Source organism: Camellia sinensis, chromosome 7, assembly GCF_055761805.1.
Source record: "Camellia sinensis isolate YWXY chromosome 7, ASM5576180v1, whole genome shotgun sequence".
Classification (NCBI taxonomy): Eukaryota; Viridiplantae; Streptophyta; class Magnoliopsida; order Ericales; family Theaceae; genus Camellia; species Camellia sinensis.
The window spans coordinates 170,904,205-170,926,054 of NC_138967.1; positions in this window are offsets into that span (position 1 = coordinate 170,904,205).

Consider the following 21,850-nt stretch of genomic DNA (forward strand, 5'->3'; position numbering starts at 1 on the left):
GGTCATATTTCATCATTCTTCAGGTCTTTTAGGCACTGATTTGATCATATTTGCCATGTTTGGTATAACCTCTTTGCATTTTGGCTTGTGAGCCTTTAGTGTGTGAGTCATAAGCATGCTTGAGTTGGGTTGTTTTAGTGATTTGGAATCATTTCTCATGCCATTTCAGTCCCTAATCCATGCTTGTATGCTTGCATTCGTCATCCCTTTCATGCCTTGAAGTGTTGTTCTTTTATGCCTTGAAATAGGTCTTAAATGCATGCCTCTTGGTTTGTGTCCCTTAGCTGCCATATCAGTGGGTTTTGGAGGTCCTTTTTGCATGCTAAAACTTTGTTTTGTATTGAAAAGTTCATGCCATGTTTGCTTGGGGTAGGTGTCGAGTAATGCCCTCTTTTGTGCCCTTGAATGCCTTCTATCTTACACCCATCCCCTAGCATGTTTTGGCATCATTCTTCGTATGCCTTTCAGAGTTTAATATGAGTGTTTAATGTCCATGTATATCACCTTTGAGTGTTCTTGAGAGTAGCCTTCCATGCTTGGGTTTTTGGCTCATTGGTGTGCATGTTTGCATGAGCACTTGTCCATCATTTTTGGCACTTTTGGCCACTATTTTTGGGTGTGGCTGAGGCCTCCCATTTCAGTTTAAGACCACCCTTGTATATAGTTGCATACCTAGCATGTTACATGTTGTATTCCATTAGCTGCATGCTTACATTATGTCTTGTTTGCATGTTTGCATATTGTTTAGTTAGTTGCATCACATAGTCTTGTTGCATGCTTGATATGTTCATGTTCAGCTTGCATGAATAGGTAGCATGGCATTGCATTAGGTGCATTACTTTGCATTGTATATGGCATACGTCGCATTACATTTTGCTTGGTTTGGGGTGTCAAACCAAGTATGAGAATTGAGAAGTGTTCGTACTTGAAGTGACGAAACACGTTTCAATCCTCGGTCGCCAATGCCCTTGATCTCAACATGATAGGGCATTGGCACTCATTTGTTTTGTTGCATGCATTTACATTGATTGGCAAACTTGGTGTCTTAGGCCATCATGCATTGGAATGCGTGATTGGTGGCTCGAGTACGAAGGGCCACACTCCCTTGAATCCATAACATGATTGGAAGAGTGGCCATGCACACATTTGCTTGAAAATTCCATGCCATACACTGCTTGCCCTCTGCTGCTGTCAACTGCAGGATTCTGCAGGAATAAAAGGCCGACCGGCCATCTCTAGTGCTGACCGGCCAGCAGTGTCCAGCCGATGACACCATCTTTGGTCAATAAGCCTATTCCCATGGCCGGTGACCTTTTGTTTTGGCCGGTGGCACTCCACAACACTCAAAAGGAAGCTCAAGGCAGTTCTGAGGACTTTCATAATTTTCAGAGGGGTGAGGCAATGTAAACAGAGGCAACAGTGGCATGGTACCGGGTTTTTCGGGCAAGGCAGATCGAGCATGCATCATCCAAGCATCCCGAGGCAGGGCTGCGGCCACCTTCCTTCTGCATTTAATTTGTTAAATAATTAGAAGTTCTGTAATAATTAATTTAGTAGTATTCCTTTGGTTGTGTAATATTTATTTGGACCCTCCGAGCGAGGGCAATTGTGTAATAAGTGTGTATGAGTGTGTGTATGTTTTCCAACCCCCACTTCTTTCTTCCCTTTTATTTACTAGCTTTCGATGGTTAGTATTAGTTCATATTTAAATTAGCATACCTTATGTTATGCATGCGTGCATTCATACATTTGTCTTGCATGCACCGAGCTCGGCGCATCATGCTAATTGTATTGTATTTCAATTCCAAATTGAATACATGTTATCTGTTGCATTTCACATGCCATGTTTAGGATAGCCAAGCCTGTCTAGATTGTATCTTTGCATGTGTTGCATTTGCTATTTTAAACATGAACTAGGATCATGCATATGATTACTAACTAGTTTCTGTTTTGGCTTGGAGTACTCGGTAAGCATTTATGTTTTAACATCCTTGCATGAGTGTGAGTGTTGCCATGATAACATGCTTACCATGAGGCTATATGCTTACGTGTTATAACTACCTGAATGCCTGTGGGTGAAGGTTGGGTTACTTGAATTAGAACAATGCATTGAATGCAAGTTTTAAGTCCACTTGAGGGTGGCAAAATCCATGTCTTAAGCCTACTTGCGGGTAGCACCATCAAACCATTTTCAAATAAACAAACATGACATGTTTCGTTCCAATTTAGGCGACTTAGTCTATACTTGTTTGCTGAACGCATCACGTAGTCAATCTAGGCTAATAACCGGAATAAGAACGCATAATATTTTCAAAACTAGATATCATGGTTAGTAGAGGCCGATCTTCGGATCGGGCGAGAGGGGGTGCTCATAGCTGACCTTCCCCAATCGTACCCAAGTTCCCAAGCCGAGGCCACTTTGGTGATGACGGGCACGTGGCCTTAGGCAAACGAGTCAGGGTTTCCTAAATTTCCCCAAAATAAAATATTTAGGTGGCGACTCTGTATCTGGCAAAGTAGTCCATGTTTGGCACTTCTTTAGAAAAATCTGTTTTCCAAAATGATTTGCCGGATTTGGGCTCTTTGGTGATTTATCAATCTCACATTGCACATTGTGAGATCAGATTAAGAACCGACACAAATCGAGTCCGAACTGTAGCATGAGGCCCAAGGGCGCATCTACACCTGCTGTGTGATGGTAGTGTTTTGACACAGCAATTGCACCCCAGAAGTTCACTCAGCAGCTGCACATCTCCTTTGCTTTATACACTAGTACCTATCAATAGCCCCATCATTGCACCCCAGAAGTTCACTCAACAGCTGCACATCTCCTCTGCTTTATACACCAATACCTATCAATAGCCCTATCATGTCTCACTTGATACATCTCATGATCTTGCATTCTCAAGCTATTACCAGTTCATACTTGTATTTCCCATCGCTAACAACAATTAGCAGCAAGTAGAATTAATCAGCAACAGGAACAATCAGCAAAAGTTTTTAGTGAAAACTCTACTGCTGTTATGTTAGGATATTGAATTTGTGGAGGTAAAATAAAAGAGAGGGAAAAAGTGAATGAACAAGCATTAGATGGCATTAGATAGAGAGATTATAACTTGCCCACAGCTAATAATGCTTTGTGGTCCTATCCATTCCCAGTTAACATTAGCTGATGTTCATTTACTGTATTGGCATTAGATAGAGAGATTAGAACTTACCCACAGCTAGCCAAACTTGTAACAATTAGTTTATAGAATAACATATAAAATCTTTGCCTGGAGCTAGATTTTTTTTTTTGGGTAAGTCATAAATTAAAAACAAAAAGCTTACATAACATATAAGGGGCATGCCCTAGGCCCTACCCAAGACTATTCATCAGAAAACCAAAGAAAAATGGACTGCAACATGGCAGACCTCTCCAAAAGATTTGCAGAAGGGCCTGTAACATATACCAAACTACTATCTATCCAACAAGATATTCACCGGTATAAACTTAATGCAACACACAACATCCTTAATAGATAGGGTAGATACTGATTGAAAAAACGTTGAAATGTTCATGGGCCCCATAGAAGAAATATGTGGACCATGAACATCTATATCAGCAATAACAGTCCTCACAGAAAATAACATCCCTTGCACATCCCGCAAGGGTAGGCTCAAAAAGATACTAGAAAGGTTGACACAAGTTCTAAATAGATATATACATATCAAGTAAAAACAATTTTCTTCACTCCAACGGCGTTTCCAGCAACCATACACCCTGTTACCATGCTTCCAAATTTTGATGATTCCAGCAGAGGATAGTATGTTGGGATCAAGCCTAGTGTTGCTTCCTGGAGCAGAGGACTCACTTAGTTGGAAAGCTAATAACTCTAGGATTTTTAAATTCAAATCAATGTTCAACTGGTGTGAATCACTTTGGGGTCTAGATTTAGCCTTACTTCCCCTTATTTGGAATAATCATGCCTCTCCAAAGGCACATGTAGACACCCCATTTTTGACCGACCTTAAGACTCAGACGTCACCGATTGAGCGCTTGGTGATGTTGCATATCGTGCTCGTTCAGAGGTTTCGGAGTCTCGGCTGCGAGCCTTGCCTCCGGACTTCCGGACTCTTTCATATCTTGCCTCGGTTTGCGAACCAGGCTCGATTTTCTCTGTTTCTCTTCCCGAAGGGAGGGAGAGGTCTCATAGACCATATCTCAGTGGCCGTAGGCTACGTTTCATGGTCGTAGGCCATTTTTGCCCGTTTGGAGTCCGGTTCCCGGTTTTTCAGAATCGTTGGCCGTGTGCCTCGGTTCGGGACCGCTTAACCATCTCCGTTTGCTCCGATTTTTGGCATGCATCTTATTTACTCCCTTTTGAGGGACACTGTGGTCTGAGAGACCAACTTCGTGGTCGGACACCACCCCCGGTGCCTAACAGCAAGTTTTCGGGGCCCCGAACTGCGCGTTTCGGCCCCCGAACCTTCATTTTGCATTGGTTTTGGTTCATTTTTGGCAAGGACCTCTGTTTCATTGGTAAGAAGGCCATAAAAGGGTGGGAGGCCAGTAATTGTTCTGTTAGCCAACTTTATCCCTTCATCGCCCTCCGTCACCCGATTTTCTTCACTTCAAAGCCAATGTTGAACACCCTTGGGCCATTTTCTTGAACCCTAAATCCCATATTTGTGATGTACACATCTGGGAGGCCACCAATATTTGGTGGCCGGCCATTAATCCTTTCTGACCCTTTTGAACCCCTCCTAAAAGTGGATTGTTCTCTCTCCTGGTTCACTTTTTCCAGTGTTTAACCACAAGGTTGTGTTGTGCACACATCAGAGGATCTCTTCATGTGGTGGCCGGCCACTAATTATACTTGAACCTTTTGACCCTTGGCCGGCCGGCCATGGGGAGTAGCCGGCCGGCCACCTGCAACTGAGATAGCTGGCCAGCCATGCTCCTGGCACCCTGTTCCTTACAGCTGTGTATCTGTTTTCCCCCCAGATTGTGTATCCGGGAGGGTGCATTTTTGGGGGGAAACTTGATTGTTTTCCCTCCATTTTTTCCCCCATTTTCCCCCTCTTTTTGTCTATATAACCAGCCTCCAGCTCTGGTTTTAGAGGTTGGAAAAATGACCTAAGAGCTTGGCATACATACACCTTCCTCTCCCTCTCTTCCAAGCTCCAATCCTTCAAACCCTACACCATTTTGCACTACACCTCATAGCACCACATCCCCATCTTCCATTCCATCAGCTAGAAGCTGATTTCCAGAGCTAAGAAAACACAAAACTCAAGCCAAGAGTTGTGAAAGAATTGGTCTACAAGGGTAAGCTCCATTCGCCTCTTTTTTGTCCATATTTTGCATGCTTTCTAAGTCATTTTTGCTTGCTGTTTTGGGCTCCGACCCTAACTAGAACTAGGCTTATTTTGAGCTATTTTTTATGTTTGTTTAAGGGTATTTACCTGTTTGAGGCCTCCTTGTTGCACTTGCTTCATTACTCCTCTTGTATGCCATTTGCTTGTGTAGTATTTTTGGCCTATGTATAAACTGTTTTGAGGCATGTCATGAACTGAAAAGTGGTTTATTTTGAGCCCTTCTTCAACATTGTTGAAGGGATCATCACTGTTTTTGGCTTCCATTTTCCACTTGCTTTTATATCTCTCTTTTTGGCCTTATTTTGCATGGCATTTTGAGCATTCTTGTATACTGTTTTGGGTTCGTCCATCAACTGTAAAGTGCAATATTTTGGGCCCCTCTTCAACATTGTTAAAGGGCCCCTTTGTGTTTGAGGCCAGCAATCACAATTTGCTTCTTTGACCCTCTTTTGGTCCATTTCTTGCATGAGAGCTTAGCCATACCTGTGTTGGTTTTTGGGGTTTGTTGTAAACTGTAAAACATCATATTTTGGGCCCCCTTAAACATTTTTGAAGGGCCCTCATCCGTTTGAGGTCTGCAACCGTGACTCACTTCTTTATCCCACATTTAGGGCCATTTTTGCATGCTAGTTTTGCCCTATTTGTGTTTTCTGTTTGGCCTTGCTTAGAACTGTAAACATGCTTATTTTGGGGCTGCCTTGAATCTTTCTTCACATGTCATGATCAAATAATGCATGCTTGATGTAGCTACAAGTCATTTCATGTGCTTAAGCTTGCATTTCGGGACCATTTTCATGCATCGGGTACCATGTGTTCATGATTCGGGGCTGTTTTGGGTCATGTTTTGCTGCTGAAACTTGTATGCTTGTATGCCATATTCCATGCTTTGCCATGTCTTGTTAGAGTGGCATTTGGTGCCTTAGGGTCGGTCCTCGGTTTGCGTGCATGCGTGCACGCATCTCGAGTTGTCTCATTTTCATCTAATGGCCTCCTATGTGAGTGTGGCTGAGGTCCACTTGTGTTGGTGTAAGTCCATTGCGCATTGTGTATGCTAGGTTGCATGTTAGCGCATTGTGTATGCCATGTTACCTCGTGCATCGTGTATGCCATTTCATAGCATTGTGCATGCTAGGTTGTATCTTAGTTGCATTTCATGCATGTCATGCATATTGCATTGTGCTTGGGATAGGAGTTAGCCCGAGCACGGGAAACGAGGTACGTTTCGTACTCCGAGTGACGGAACGTATCTCAATTCCCCAGTCACCGACACTCCAGATTATCCATGATGGAGTTAGGTCTTGTTGTGTTTATACGTGCATTCATTCTATATTGAGTTGCATAATTCGATTCCTCGGCCATCATGCATCGATATGCATGATTAGTGGCACGAGGATCGAGGCATGTATATATTTGTGAAAATACATTGCCATGCCCTTTTCCTGCTCTCTGTTGCAACAAATCAAGAATCGGCAGCCTTCCGGGGCTCGGTGCGCTTTCCAAGAATAAATTGCAAACAGAGGCTAATCGGGGCATCGCTGTGGATTTCCGCGCAAGGTAGCCCAAACATACATCATTCATCAGAGTCAAGGCAGTCCTTGGCTTGCATGCCAGTTTATAGCTTTCCTAGATTAATTTGTAAATTAATTAGGATTTTTGTATTTATTTGGGACTGTAATTATTTATTTGGGACTGTATATTTATTCGGACCCTCTGTGTGAGGGCAATGTTGTAATAAGTGTGGGTGAGTGTGATGTATGTCTTCCAACCCCACGTCTTTCTTCCCTTTTATTTACCTGCATATGATGGTTAGATTAGGGCATGTTTCAATTAGCATACAGTATGATAGCATGTTTGCATTCATTCATCTGTCTTGCACGCACCAGGCTCGGCGCATCATACTAACTGCATTGTATTTTCAATTCCAAGTTCAATACATGTTAGCTGTAGCATTTCATATGCCATGTTTAGAATAGCCGAGCCTGCTATAGTTGCATTTTTGCATGTGTTGCATTAGGCATTTCTGTATAATTAAGATCATGCATGGATTTCTAATTAGTTTCTGTTTTGGCTTGGAGTACTCGGTAAGTTTTATGCTTTAGCATCCTTGCATGCGTGTGAGTGACTGCCATGATAGCATGCTTACCATAAGGCTAATTGCTTATGTGATATAACTGCCTGAATGCCTGTGGGTGAAGGTTGAGTTATTTGGATTGGAACAAATCATTGACTGTGAGTTTTAAGCCCACTAGATAGTGGCAAAATCATGTTTTCTAAGCCCACCTGAGGGTGGCAAATCCACGTCTTAGCCTACTTGCGGGTAGCACCATCAAACCATTTTCAAACAAACGAACATGAAATGTTTTCTTCCAATTCAGGTGACCCAGTCTATACTTGTATGCTGTGCGCATCACATAGTAATCTAGGCTAATAACCAGAATAAGAACACTCAATGTTTTCAAAAATAGATATCATGGTTAGTAGAGGCCGATCTTTGATCGGGCAAGCGGGGGTGCTCACGAAGTGACCTTCCCCAATCGTACCCAAGTTCCCGAGCCGATGCAACTTTGGTGATGACGGAAACGTGACCTTAAGCAACGAGTCAGGGTTTCCTAAATTTTCCAAAATAAAATATTTAGGTGGTGACTCTGTATCTGGCAAAGCAGTCCATGTTTGGCACTTCTTTTCTAAAAATCTATTTTCTCAAAACGATTTGCCGGATTTGGACTCTTTGGTTCAGATTAAGAACCATGACAAATTTTAGAGTCCTGAACTGTAGTAACCCCAAATGAACAGAACGGGAGCTCACCCTCCCGGGGCGTTCGGGGGACGTCTACAGCACAGTTCTGCACTTGGCTAGTTTGGAAGGGCAGATTAAAAACCTAAGTGTGGCTTCAGAGACTTTGTGTCCTACATTATGGTATAGATCTGCTGTGCCCCTACAGCTGTAATGTGGCCTGCTAGTATTGTGTGTAATGTTGTTATGCCTCTGTTGATGTTAGGTGTATGGGTTAGTAGGAGCAACTTTGTCCATGAAGAGCAGTAGCAACCCTCAGTGGTATGGTATATACTCTGCAATGTCCTGGTGATTTATTTCAATCTAAGTCAGGTCAGAACTTTGTTGTTGGTGCTGTATTGTGGCTCTGTTTGTTCTGTATCTGTGACTACCTGGGCTGATCTTTTGCTTATGTTTTCACTTGAGCCTGTTATTGCTGATATTTACTAAAGCCTGTGCTGATCTGCTTTGTGCTATAGTGATCTAGTATGGAGGTTTGATCTAGTTCTGCCTTGTTTGCCTGTGCTGATCTAGTATTGTCTGGACTACAAAATGGTTTGAGGTATTACTGATAGAGTCTGTTATTGTTGATCTACTTTTCTGGAATGGTGGCACTTTGGTCTATTCTTTGGCTTCCACACTTTCCAACAACCACTTTGCCTAACCCCATGCTTCCTTTGTGTTAGGTCCCTATGTTGTCAAATCCGGAGACAAAACATTGTGGTGGTTCAAATGTAATTTTTTGTGTTTTTGTTCTGTCCGCTCGAGCAGAGACTTGTGAGCTCGAGCGTCGATTAGCAGGTCTCAGTATTTTGACAGGGCAAGCAAAAATACTGGTGGGTATGATTTTACGCTCGAGCGGAGTATCATACGCTCGAGCGCATCTCAGCTTATTCACACGCCGTTTTTGGTCAGTCTGCTCGAGCGGGCTGTGGTGAGCTCGAGCGGAGATCGCGGATCCAGATTCCTATTTAAAGCTGTTAAGGGTGTTTTTGTGAGGCACGTTTTCCTAGATCTGATCTAAACAAACTAGGGTTGTGTTTAAAGTTTTCTTTGGAGATTTTTCATAGTTTTCCTTAATGTTCTTGAGAGAGTTCTGAACTTATGCATTGAGATTCATACATCAAGGAGGTTGCTTCTTAAGTTACAAGAAAGTTCTCTTCGGTGGATTCCGAAGATTAAAGCGTAGAATTCAAAAGGCGTTTGATTCTACGCAGTCGTTAATTCGACAAGTGGAGTTGTGGTGTAGAATCAACTTCAAGATCAATTCCGTGACGAAGGTGTGGTGAAAAGAGTTACAGAAGATTCAGAGACAAATTGACTGGGTTGGGTAATTTGTATTGTATCTTTGTAATCTTTTTGTTCTTCAGTAGTGGATTGATAGTGGCGTTTCGCCCGTGGTTTTTGATTACAATTGAAGGTTCTTCAATTGTGGTTTTTCCACGTAAAAAAATCGTTTGTGTCGATTTATTGTTTATTCTCAAAAACAAACAAACTAAAATCACTCTCGTAAGTGTTTGATGATTTTAGGTTGAGTGTTTTTGAATTCATTGGGTTTTGGAATATGTTTATCTTGATCTAATCACAAATCACGTAGGATTTTCAATTGGTATCAGAGCGGGTCACTCTTTGTTTTTTCAAAACTATAGGAGTGTGATTTTGTGTGATTAGTCTCATGGATTCTATTCGTGAAGGTAACTCGACTCATAGACCCCCATTACTTGACGGTACAAACTATTCTTATTGGAAAGCTCGTATGAGAGCATTTTTAAAATCCATCGATGAGAAAGTTTGGCACTCCGTAATCTTTGGGTGGAGTGAACCTACAATCACCGTTGATGGGATTGATATTCCTAAACCCCTTGATAAATGGGACACAACCGATTACCAGAATTCGAGTTGGAACAGCAAAGCTCTCAACTCCCTCTTCTGCTCTGTCACACCTGAAGAATTCCGTCGAATTTGCACGTGTGAAATAGCAAAAGAGGCGTGGGATATTCTTGAAACGATTCACGAAGGTACTACCTCTGTCAAAAGGTCAAAACTTCAACGTCTCACGTCTGCCTTTGAAACCCTTTTTATGCGCGACGATGAGACGTTCGATGAATTTTATGCAAAACTCAGTGATATCGTGAATTCTTGTTTCACTCTCGGTGAAAAAATCCCGGAAGCAAAAGTTGTTGGAAAAATTTTGAGGTCCCTTCCCGAGAGGTTCCAACCAAAGGTGACAGCCATTGAGAAGGCTCAGAATGTTGATACCCTCAAGCTCGATCAATTGGTTGGAAATTTGCAGACTTATGAAGCCCACCAAATTTCTAAGAAAAAGCAAAAAGAAAATATAGCTTTTACGAGTGCCCATGAGACTGCAAAACCTCCGGAGACTGAATTTGATTTAGAGTCTGAGATGACGGCTATGCTTACAAAACAGTTTAAAAAATTTTTGAAAAAGAAGCCGAATTTCAGAGCCCCTATTTCAAAAGATAAGAGTAATGACAAACCCAAAACTGTTCCACCAAAATTTGCTCAAACTACTGAAAAAAAATTTGTAAGGGGACCAGGGGTCAAGTGTTATGAATGTCAAAGGTTTGGCCATATGTCTCTTGAATGCCCTTCGAAAAAGAATCGGAAGAAAGTCTACACCGTAACTTGGGATGATGAAAGCGGGTCGGAGCAAGAACCCGAAGAGCCTGAATCCGGTGAAGATGGGGATAGTGCTTTCATGGCGTTTTGGTCCACTTTCTCTCAAACTCTTCCAAAGCCTGCAGAGTTAGCTCTTGGTCAAAACCTGCATCATGCTCCTACCTTTGATGGGAGTAACTACCTGTTTTGGAAAATCAGAATGAGAGCTTTTCTGAGAGCTTTTGATCCAGAAGGCTGGCAGGCCATTGAAGAAGATACAGACAGGGCTGACAATCCGAGCAATCAGAGAGCCCTGATCACTATTCGTGGGGCAATTTCTCCTGAAGAACAGCAATGGGTTGTTCATTGCACAAAGGCTAAAGAGGCATGGGAAATTTTGAGCCAATTCCATGAAAGAGAAAATTCTCCTTCACTACCATCCAGCAACCTTCCTGTCTTAGTTGCTAGACTGGATGAGGTCAAGGAGAATGAAGAACAAAAAGAGGATGATGAAACATCTGAGGATAATGATGAGATCAATGGCGATGAACTACAACAAGCCTACGAAAAGCTGTACGAGGAATCTTTGAATTTGTCCAAACTCAACGACAAACTCTCCCTCAAGCTCAAGACATGTGAGAGTGAGAATGTCAGGCTGAAAGAAGAACTTGTAGCAGCAAAGCAGAATATCGTCAAGATCTCGAGTGACAGGCAAGACTTATGTGGTAAATTACTTTCCTGTGAAACTGAAAGGAATGAACTTCTGAAGGTGTATTCCACATATGAAGAAAAGCTTAAAAGTCTTGAGCTGTCACAAGCCAGATTGGAAGAGATAGTCTGTCAAAAGGATGAAGAGCTTCGGGTTGCTAGAGCCACTATTGCCATGTGGAACAAAGGTTCCAAATCTTTAGAAGACATCCTCGGGTCTCAACAAATGGGTTGCGACAAAAGCGGGTTAGGCTATGGTGCAACAGCTCACAAGGGTCAGGCCTCTACTTCACATGACAAGAAGACTCAAGCAAAGGGAAAATTGAAGGTAGACCAGACTGATCTCTCTCTCCGTCTACCTAAAGCTGGTAAAATCAACAAAAAGGAGGTAAAACCGGTTTTTATTTGTCATCACTATGGTAGGTATGGCCACATTCGTCCTTACTGTTTTGAACTGTTTGGTAAGGTGTCTCAAAAGGGAAGAAATTCTAATACTTTTTGGGTTAGGAGACAACCTTACATGTCTAGGCTGAACACCAAGACTAAAAAGATTTGGATTAGAAAAGAGGATTTGACTTGTTTTGTTGCTCACACTGCTCTAAAAGCACGTGATTCACACATGTGGTATCTTGATAGTGGGTGTTCTCGTCATATGTCCAGTAACAAATCCTACTTCACCTCCCTTGAAAAATATGAAGGAGGAATTGTTACGTTTGGAGATGGCGGCACTTCGAGAGTCATTGGTAAGGGCTCTATAAGTGTTACTGGTCTTCCCAAGCTAGATAATGTTCTACTAGTTGATGGTCTTAAAGCAAATCTTTTAAGCATTAGTCAAATGTGTGATTCCCATCAGGAAGTATTGTTTTCAAAAAATAAATGTGAAATTTTGGATAAAAAGGGAAATATTGTCTTACATGGGGTTCGCACATCTGATAACTGCTATGGGATTGTTACTACTAATGATCTCACTTGTCACTCTGCCATCATTAGTAACATTGACTTGTGGCATCAAAGATTAGGTCACATGAATTTCAATGACCTAACTAAGATAGCCAACAAAGAGCTTGTGAGGGGAATACCTAAACTAGGTAAGAATTTGAGCCATGTGTGTGGACCATGTCAGCTTGGCAAGCAAACCCGTGCTCCTCATAAAAAGGTGAACAGCTTTACAACCAAACGTCCTCTTGAATTGGTTCACATGGATTTAATGGGTCCTACTCGCACTGAAAGCATCGGAGGTAAAAGATACATTTTTTTAACTGTTGATGATTTTACTCGATTTTCGTGGGTAAATTTTCTAAGGGAAAAATCTGATACGTTTGATGCTTTCCAGGCCTTAGTCCCTAAAATCCAAAATGAACAGGGTGTTTCCATTGGGCGTATCATAAGAATCCGAACTGATCATGGTCGTGAATTTGAAAATAGTTCGTTTTCGGATTTTTGTGATATGCATGGAATCAAGCATGAATTTTCTGCTCCTATTACTCCACAACAAAATGGAGTTGTTGAGAGGAAGAACAGGGTTGTTCAAGAAATGGCTAGGGTCATGCTCCTTAGTAAGAAACTTCCTCCTAAGTTTTGGGCTGAAGCCTTAAACACTGCTGTGTATGTCATAAATCGCGTGTATTTAAGGCCCGGCACTTTACAAACTCCATATGAATTGTGGAAGGGTTTGAAACCTAATGTAAAATACTTCAAAACTTTTGGGAGTAAGTGTTACATCTTCAAAGATAGAGAGCCTTTGGGCAAATTTGACTCCCGAAGTGATGAAGGTATTTTTCTAGGGTATTCAACCACTAGTAGGGCTTTTAGAGTCTATAACCTGCGAACTTCATCTTTAATGGAATCTATCAATGTGGTTATAGATGACACAAGTGCACCTACTCCAGCAACAAATGAGGATGATAATGATGAGTCTCCAATCTTGGATACAGATTCACAAAATCAAGGAGAAGGTGCGGACCCATCACAAGAAATGGTTACAGAACCATCTTCACAGGTAAGGTCAAGTCCAAAGAGTGCTCCAAGGGACATCACTCCTGTTGCCCCTGTCACCACAAGTCCTGAGCTTAAACCATCAGCTAGGGTGAAACTAAATCATCCAGCTCAACAGGTGATTGGAAGTGTCTCGGATCGAATGAAAACCCGAAGACAGATTCGGGATGAGGTATCACATATGTGTTATGTTTCATTAATTGAACCTAAAAATTTTAAAGAGGCCTTGCTAGATGATAGTTGGGTCAATGCTATGCATGAAGAATTAGGTCAATTTGAACGTAACAAAGTTTGGACTCTAGTTCCCAGACCTAGAGACATGAATGTGATAGGTACCAAGTGGATCTTTAAAAATAAATGTGATGAGAATGGTACAGTTGTTAGGAACAAAGCTAGGTTGGTTGCTCAAGGCTACACACAAGTAGAGGGTGTTGACTATGATGAGACGTTTGCCCCAGTTGCACGTCTCGAATCTATTCGTATTTTGCTTGGTGTTGCATGTTTTCTTGGCTTTAAATTGTTTCAAATGGATGTGAAAAGTGCCTTTTTGAATGGGTACTTGAGAGAAGAGGCATATGTTGAGCAACCAAAAGGGTTTGAGGACCCTAAATGTCCTAATCATGTCTACAAGTTAGACAAGGCTTTGTATGGATTGAAACAAGCCCCTCGAGCTTGGTATGATAGACTTACTACATTTCTTCTTGACAATGATTTTCAAAGGGGTAGTGTGGATAAGACTTTATTTGTGAAACATACTAAGTCTCATATTCTTGTTGCTCAGATTTATGTTGATGATATTGTGTTTGGATCCACTGCTGAACATCTTGTGAAATATTTTTCGGATTGCATGACACATGAGTTTGAGATGAGCATGATGGGAGAGTTGTCTTATTTTTTGGGTCTTCAAATTAAACAGTCTCCTTCAGGTATATTTGTATCTCAGTCTAAGTATGCGAAAAATCTTGTGTCTAAGTTTGGTCTTGAGTCTGCCAAACATGCACGCACTCCCATGAGCACCAGTCTTCACCTCTCCAAAGATTCCTCTGGTATTGATGTTGATCCTACCCTTTATAGGAGTATGATAAGGAGTCTTTTGTACCTCACAGCCAGTCGTCCCGATATTGCTTTCAGTGTAGGTGTTTGTGCCCGTTACCAAGCTAGTCCTAAAAAGTCTCATCTACTTGCTGTCAAACGCATCATTAAATATGTTAATGGGACCTTAGGGTATGGGGTTTGGTTTTCCACTGATACTACAGCCGAAATTACTGGTTTTTCTGATGCCGACTGGGCAGGGTGTGCTGATGATAGGAAAAGTACCTCTGGGGGGTGTTTTTACCTTGGGAATAATTTGGTTTCTTGGCATAGTAAAAAGCAGAATGCCATCTCTCTTTCCACTGCTGAGGCTGAGTACATTGCTGCAGGGAGTTGTTGTGCACAAATGGTGTGGATGAAGCAAATGCTTCATGATTATGGAATAGAACAGAATACCCTCACTCTTTTTTGTGATAACACAAGTGCCATAAACATTTCAAAAAATCCAGTCCAACACTCTCGCACCAAACATATTGACATCCGTCATCATTTTATTCGAGAGTTAGTGGATAAAGGCCTTGTTGTTTTGGAACATATCCCTACTGAGCATCAAAAAGCTGATATTTTTACAAAACCCCTCGATCTTCTTCGATTTGAGTTTCTTAGAAAGACCTTGGGTGTAATGCTCAGTAACTAGATTGTTTCCTGTGTGAGTGGGGTGAGTGTGAGTGGGCTGACTTACTATTCTTAGATGTGTTAATCTCATTATGATTGAGTCCTGGTATCTTTTGCATCAAAATATTAAATGAACCCTGCTCATGATTCTTACCAGATTTGTTTTACATCTTTGTTCATAGCTCATTCTGAATGCCCATACTCATTTACTTCGTGATCTCATTCTGTACACATTCTTGAGCTAAACTGTTGCAGGGGTTTCCGCATAAGTGATCAAAGTTCTCTATGGACCACTGACAGTGTTTCTTGTACTTTTACGGAGAAATTGACCCATACTAGTACATCATGGGTGATGTTAAGTCTCTTAACCATCTACCGCCTTAGTTCACTTCCATGGTTTCTCCCTCAGTACATGATCTCCGGGCATTAGGAAAAGGCTACCTCAGAGGCACCAACCAGGCCATCATTTTGACTTCATTCTTCTCTGGTTGGAATCCATACTCTTGAGCGTGCATGCCACCAGTGAGTGCCCACAAGAAAAAATAAATAAATAAAATAAATAAAAAAAAAAATAAAAAAATCTGAGAGGGAGCTTCCGCTTTTACTTAACAAATACCCCGTGATGCCTAGTGGTTTGACTTTTCTCTGTGATAGTTAGTTACTCGTGTCGGAGGTCCAGCCATCCGATCACTACTAGGATTAACTCTAGCTTTGTGGCCCTCAAGGATTGCACACACACACATTTTTACATGAGCTCTCATGTGTGTTTTTGAGTTATGCATTCTCATGATGCGTGTGGCTTTGATTTAATACTATCTGTGTTGTTCATGAGCTGGTGTTTCATCTCTTTTCTCAAAATTTGCAGGACTCATCATTTGATGGATTTTCTTGTCTTTGTGGTTTAGTCTCACTTGCTCTCCTTGCTTGTTACAGGACTTTCTGGGTGTGTTTTGTTATTTAAAAAAAAAAAAAAAAGGTTCATTCAGCTCGAGCGGAATGTTTTACGCTCGAGCGCGTTTTTCACTCTTGCAGCAGTTTGTTCGTGTTTTGGCAGTTCTGAGAGATGGGTTTTTGAGCTCGAGCTGCCCTATTCACGCTCGAGCGGGAGTCTGCTTGCATTGTTTTACGCTCGAGCGGTTATTCATACGCTCGAGCGGTCCTTTTTCATACTTAACTCCCTCTCTCGACTCTTCGAGTCATTTTTTTCCCTTTTTCATTCTCTCGACCTAGGGATTTGTATTGTGGCTGCATCTTGGTCGACTTTCCCTCTCCTCCTCCATCCTGACTGCCGATTAGCTCTTTGGTAAGTTTTTCCCTCTTTTATCTTTGGTGATTTTTGTTCTATTTGGTGCTCGTGGGTGTTGGGTTTGTGATAGTGTGGGTTTTGTGTGTCGTTTGTGATTCTCTCTCTCTCACCTCTTTCCCTCGTCTTTTTGTCTGTTTTTTATGTGTGTTTTCTTTCTTGTGTCTGTGGTATTCGGGTTTATCTGTGTTCCTGCTTTTTTGTCGATTTATGGGCTGCTTTCACGTATGTTTATCTCTGTTCATGCTTGATCTTTTGCATTGCTCATTGCGGATTTCATGTCCTGTTCTTTAATTTGGTTATTGAACTAATGATTTGCTTTGGTTTTGTTTTGATGTGGTTTGGGTTTTGGGTTTGTTGGTTTGTTGGGTGTTATAGTGCCCTTTTCGTCATGTCTGCTCCTGCGCCTAAACGCCGAAAGGCCACCGTCTCTCGCCCTCTTTATAACCCTGATAGGTTTCAGTCGGCCACACAATCCAAGTCCTTCCACAAATCTTTTGTGTCTCGCACAGTTCATTTAGAACGGAATGTTCAACCTGATACTTTTGAGTCCATCCACATTCGTCCTTTGTTCGACCCTCTAGGTGGTGACCTTGTTTTATTGTTTTCAGGGCGTCAGAATCTCGATTGGGTTCGAGAATTCTATTGTAATATGGAGGGTATTCGTGATTATGAGCCATCTTTCACTACATGGGTTCGGTCAAAATCCATTTCCGTCACCCCTGCTTTGATTCGCCAACTTCTTCAGATTGAGCAAGTCTTTCCCCAATACTATCCTTTCCCTGTTCCTGATCGTCCTACTTGTGACTTTGATGATGTGGCTTTGGAACTGTGTGGTGTTGCCCGTCATTGGCCTAAAGGAGGTTTGATTAAACAGTTTGAACTTCTTCCGGAGTTCAGACTGCTTAATCTGATTGTCTGTGCCAACATCATTGTCACTACCCACTCATCCGAGGTCAAACAAGACCAAGGATTCATTTTGTCCTGTATTGCCCGTCACCGGTCTATTGATCTCGCCTCTCTTATTATCAGAAAGATGATCAGTGCTCATGGGCATAAAAAACTTGGCCTTCCCTACGGTTGTTTGATCAACCGAATTTTGTCTAACCTTGGGACCCCTATCCTAGAAGATGATGAGTTTGCCTCTCCTTCTCGCCCTTTTACCAAGAAAACTGTGTCTCAAAGTCGAGCCCATATTAAGGGGGAGTTATCCCGGGTTGGTCCTTCTGCAGGAGTTGCTGCTGGTCTTGCTGAAGAGGCCGAGTTTGATGCCGCCGCAGCCGGTGATGATGATGAGGCTCCTGTTCCACCTCGCTCTTTTCCTGATCAGCTTCGGCACTTTGAGGAGGCTATGACCCGGCGGTTAGACTTTCTTGATGCTCGTTTTGATGCCTTTGATGGTCGTCTTGGTCAGCTGGAGCAGACTGCCGCTCACACTACTTCGCAGCTGGACCACATCATTTCCTTACTGACGCTTCAGCCGGCCCCTCCTCCACCTGGTGCTTGATTTCTTGCTTTCATCATTCCCGGTCAAAAAGGGCGAGTGATGTGTGGGTACCATTACAGTTGATCCCGTTACAGTTGATCTTTTGATTATTTTTTTTGGTACATTTGTTCTCAAGTTATCCTTCCTTGGTACAGTTGGATTATAGTTTATTCTTTTTGGTTATGGATGGATGGATATATGTTTATGGATGGATGGATACAGGTTTGCTTATGATTGGTTTAATGGTTTATTATTTAATCCAGTTCCATTTTTTTGGTTGGCTTGTGTTTGGGTGTTCTTTTTCAGGCTCATGGAACAAGCGCATAAGTGGATGAAGTAGAATGAATGAATTCTTTCCCACGTTGTGTATTTTTCGGGTTTTAAAAGAGTGTTTTGTTTATTTGTTTTGATATTTTTATAGTGCGTGTGTGTAAGGAACAATGGTTAGAAAGGTTTTGTCCGGGAATTGACAAAGGGGGAGATTGTTAGGTCCCTATGCTGTCAAATCCGGAGACAAAACATTGTGGTGGTTCAAATGTAATTTTTTGTGTTTTTGTTCTGTCCGCTCAAACGGAGACTTGTGAGCTCGAGCGTCGATTAGCAGGTCTCAGTATTTTGACAGGGCAAGCAAAAATACTGGTGGGTATGATTTTACGCTCGAGCGGAGTATCATACGCTCGAGCGCATCTCAGCTTATTCACACGCCGTTTTTGGTCAGTCCGCTCGAGCAGGCTGTGGTGAGCTCGAGCGGAGATCGCGGATCCAGATTCCTATTTAAAGCTGTTAAGGGTGTTTTTGTGAGGCACGTTTTCCTAGATCTAATCTAAACAAACTAGGGTTGTGTTTAAAGTTTTCTTTGGAGATTTTTCATAGTTTTCCTTGATGTTCTTGAGAGAGTTCTGAACTTATGCATTGAGATTCATACATTAAGGAGGTTGCTTCTTAAGTTACAAGAAAGTTCTCTTCGGTGGATTCCGAAGATTAAAGCGTAGAATTCAAAAGGCGTTTGATTCTACGCAGTCGTTAATTCGACAAGTGGAGTTGTGGTGTAGAATCAACTTCAAGATCAATTCCGTGACGAAGGTGTGGTGAAAAGAGTTACAGAAGATTCAGAGACAAATTGACTGGGTTGGGTAATTTGTATTGTATCTTTGTAATCTTTTTGTTCTTCAGTAGTGGATTGATAGTGGCGTTTCGCCCGTGATTTTTGATTACAATTGAAGGTTCTTCAATTGTGATTTTTCCACGTAAAAAAATCGTTTGTGTCGATTTATTGTTTATTCTCAAAAACAAACAAACTAAAATCACTCTCATAAGTGTTTGATGATTTTAGGTTGAGTGTTTTGAATTCATTGGGTTTTGGAATATGTTTATCTTGATCTAATCACAAATCACGTAGGATTTTCACTTTGTTTAGTAAAGCCTGTCCAAAATAGCTAGCATGAACACATGAACATCTACTATACCCAGGAAATGATGCCACAGTATCATCCAGAACATAGCACCAACACACATTATAAAAGCTCACTACACTTGGCCCACAATATAAAATCTCATAACACTCAAAATACTTCTGCTCAAAGTACCTGCACAGAAAAGAGGATATAGTATACAAGAATATTTCAAAAACACTCAATATGGTCATTGACAAGTGGGTCTGGATTTTTATTCTCCTCCCAAAACTCTCAACCCACAAATATTAGTTTCTCACACTCACAGTTTGCATATCAAGCTTATCCATGTACCTACAAAATGAGCAAACTTGAGAGAAGCCTGGAGTTAGTTCACTGCCAAATCCAACAAATTTGATAAAATCAGATCAACAATATCAGGACACAGAATTTGATTAAATCAGATCAACAAGTTAGCTTACAGAAATGATGTACCTAGAATTTCTCCTTTAGAAGCTTAGAAACAGAGTGTCGATGCATATAAAAACATAAAGTGAGAGAGAAAAATAGATATCAGTAAGAGAGTCAGTTTCTATTGAGAAAATTTTGTAACTAAATCCAACAAACATATCTTGTAATGACCTGTCTACCTTCAGACACAAAGTACTATCATATATCATATGAAAGTTTGATGCCTCTACCCTAATCTTGGTTATATGTTTCACCTATAATGTTAACCAAAACTTTAAATTTTAAATTACGAAGCCGTACCAGACTAGTGCTGGCACGAATTCCACTGTTGTCATAGAAGATTAGAGGGAAAAAGTGAATGAACAAGCATTAGATGGCATTAAATAGAGAGGCACGAATTCCCATGTGTTAGTTGTTTTTTTATTTTTTTTTTATTATACATGTGAATGGAAAGACTGTCTACCCTATGTTTTGATTGAAGTCACAGAACTCTAAAATATTTATGTTTTATTGGTTATGTTGTTAATTAGTTGAAATGTTGGACGAGCTCATGAATAATTGGAAATTATTTTTGTTTATGTCAGATTGTTGTGGTGTATGTTGATTAAGCTATAAAAAACATGATATACATATATATATATATATATATATGGTTCTGTAACTATGATCTGATCTCATATAGCCTTTTATGCAAAACTCTACTTCACAAGATCTAGATGTACTTAGCTAATTCCAACATTGATTAAAAATATTATCATCCATTGCTTAAAGAACAGCAACCATCATTAAAGGAACAAAATAATTACATCATTTGGGTAAAGTACCAAAATATAAATTTCACAACCTTAAAATATAGCATATAAAAAGCTTAAGTCCTAAATTTGTCCATGTAAAGGTCAAAATAATCCACATTCACTCAAATACCCCACTCCTTCACGTATGAATTTCTCATCCTTCAGGCTTGCTTCTCATACGAATTTGATCTTCTTCTTCATAAAGAAGCCTGCAAATGAACAATTAATTAGATCCTCATGGTCAAAAGATAAATTAAAAAAATAAAAGTACGTGTATCTGAGCAATCCATAAGTCCAAGTGATTCAATCTTGGTTTCATACCCAATGAAGTAATAAAGTTGACTTCATTCAACAATTAAATATCCAAGTTAGTAACTTTAGATTGATTATATAAGTAAATCAAAAAAAAAAATTGTTATCATAAATACGAAATGGAGAGTATCTCTTTATATGCAAGATTAAAAAAATAAAATGTGTAGAATGTCAATATTTTAAAGTTCTTCATTTAATCCATTGCCACTATATTACTTGGTCCAGTATATAAATGTAGAACACAAGTCATTGGGTTTTGTCATCTATCTCATCATTACTTTCTAGAAATAAGAAATAAAAAAAAATTTAAATCCAAAAAGAGTTCAAAATCATCATATAAGATCCAAGATCACAAAAATTCACATCATGCTAAAGGATTTATTCAAATAAATTACTAATTTTTGGCTCCAAAAAAAATTAGACAATGGAATTTAAGGAAAACAACATTTTATAGTTACCATGGTTAATTTGATATAATTTTTATATATGTGGATATACTCAAGAATTGAAATATCTCATACATAGGGAGCACCTTTCAAAGTTGTATCTAAACACCTTGCAAATGCCTCGAATCAAAGAAACTCATGTAAATCAAGAATTTCAATTTTCAAATAGTAATACTATAAATTTAGGAATCTTATTGACAAATTACTAACTATTAATATGTGGTTTAGATTCATTCTATACATAGACCTCACAATACACACCTTTTATCTCCACCAAACACTTATATTCTTGACACAAATGTGAAAATTTATGTCTCGGTTCCTAGATTACACCACTTTCAAAATCCAGTTCTTATAACATTTATTACCATTAGTTGTTCGTTGAATAGAAATTATTAGTACAAGAAAATGAATTGTATATTACACACACACATATATATATACATACATGAAAGAAAAATTAACTTAATTCATAAATTATAGC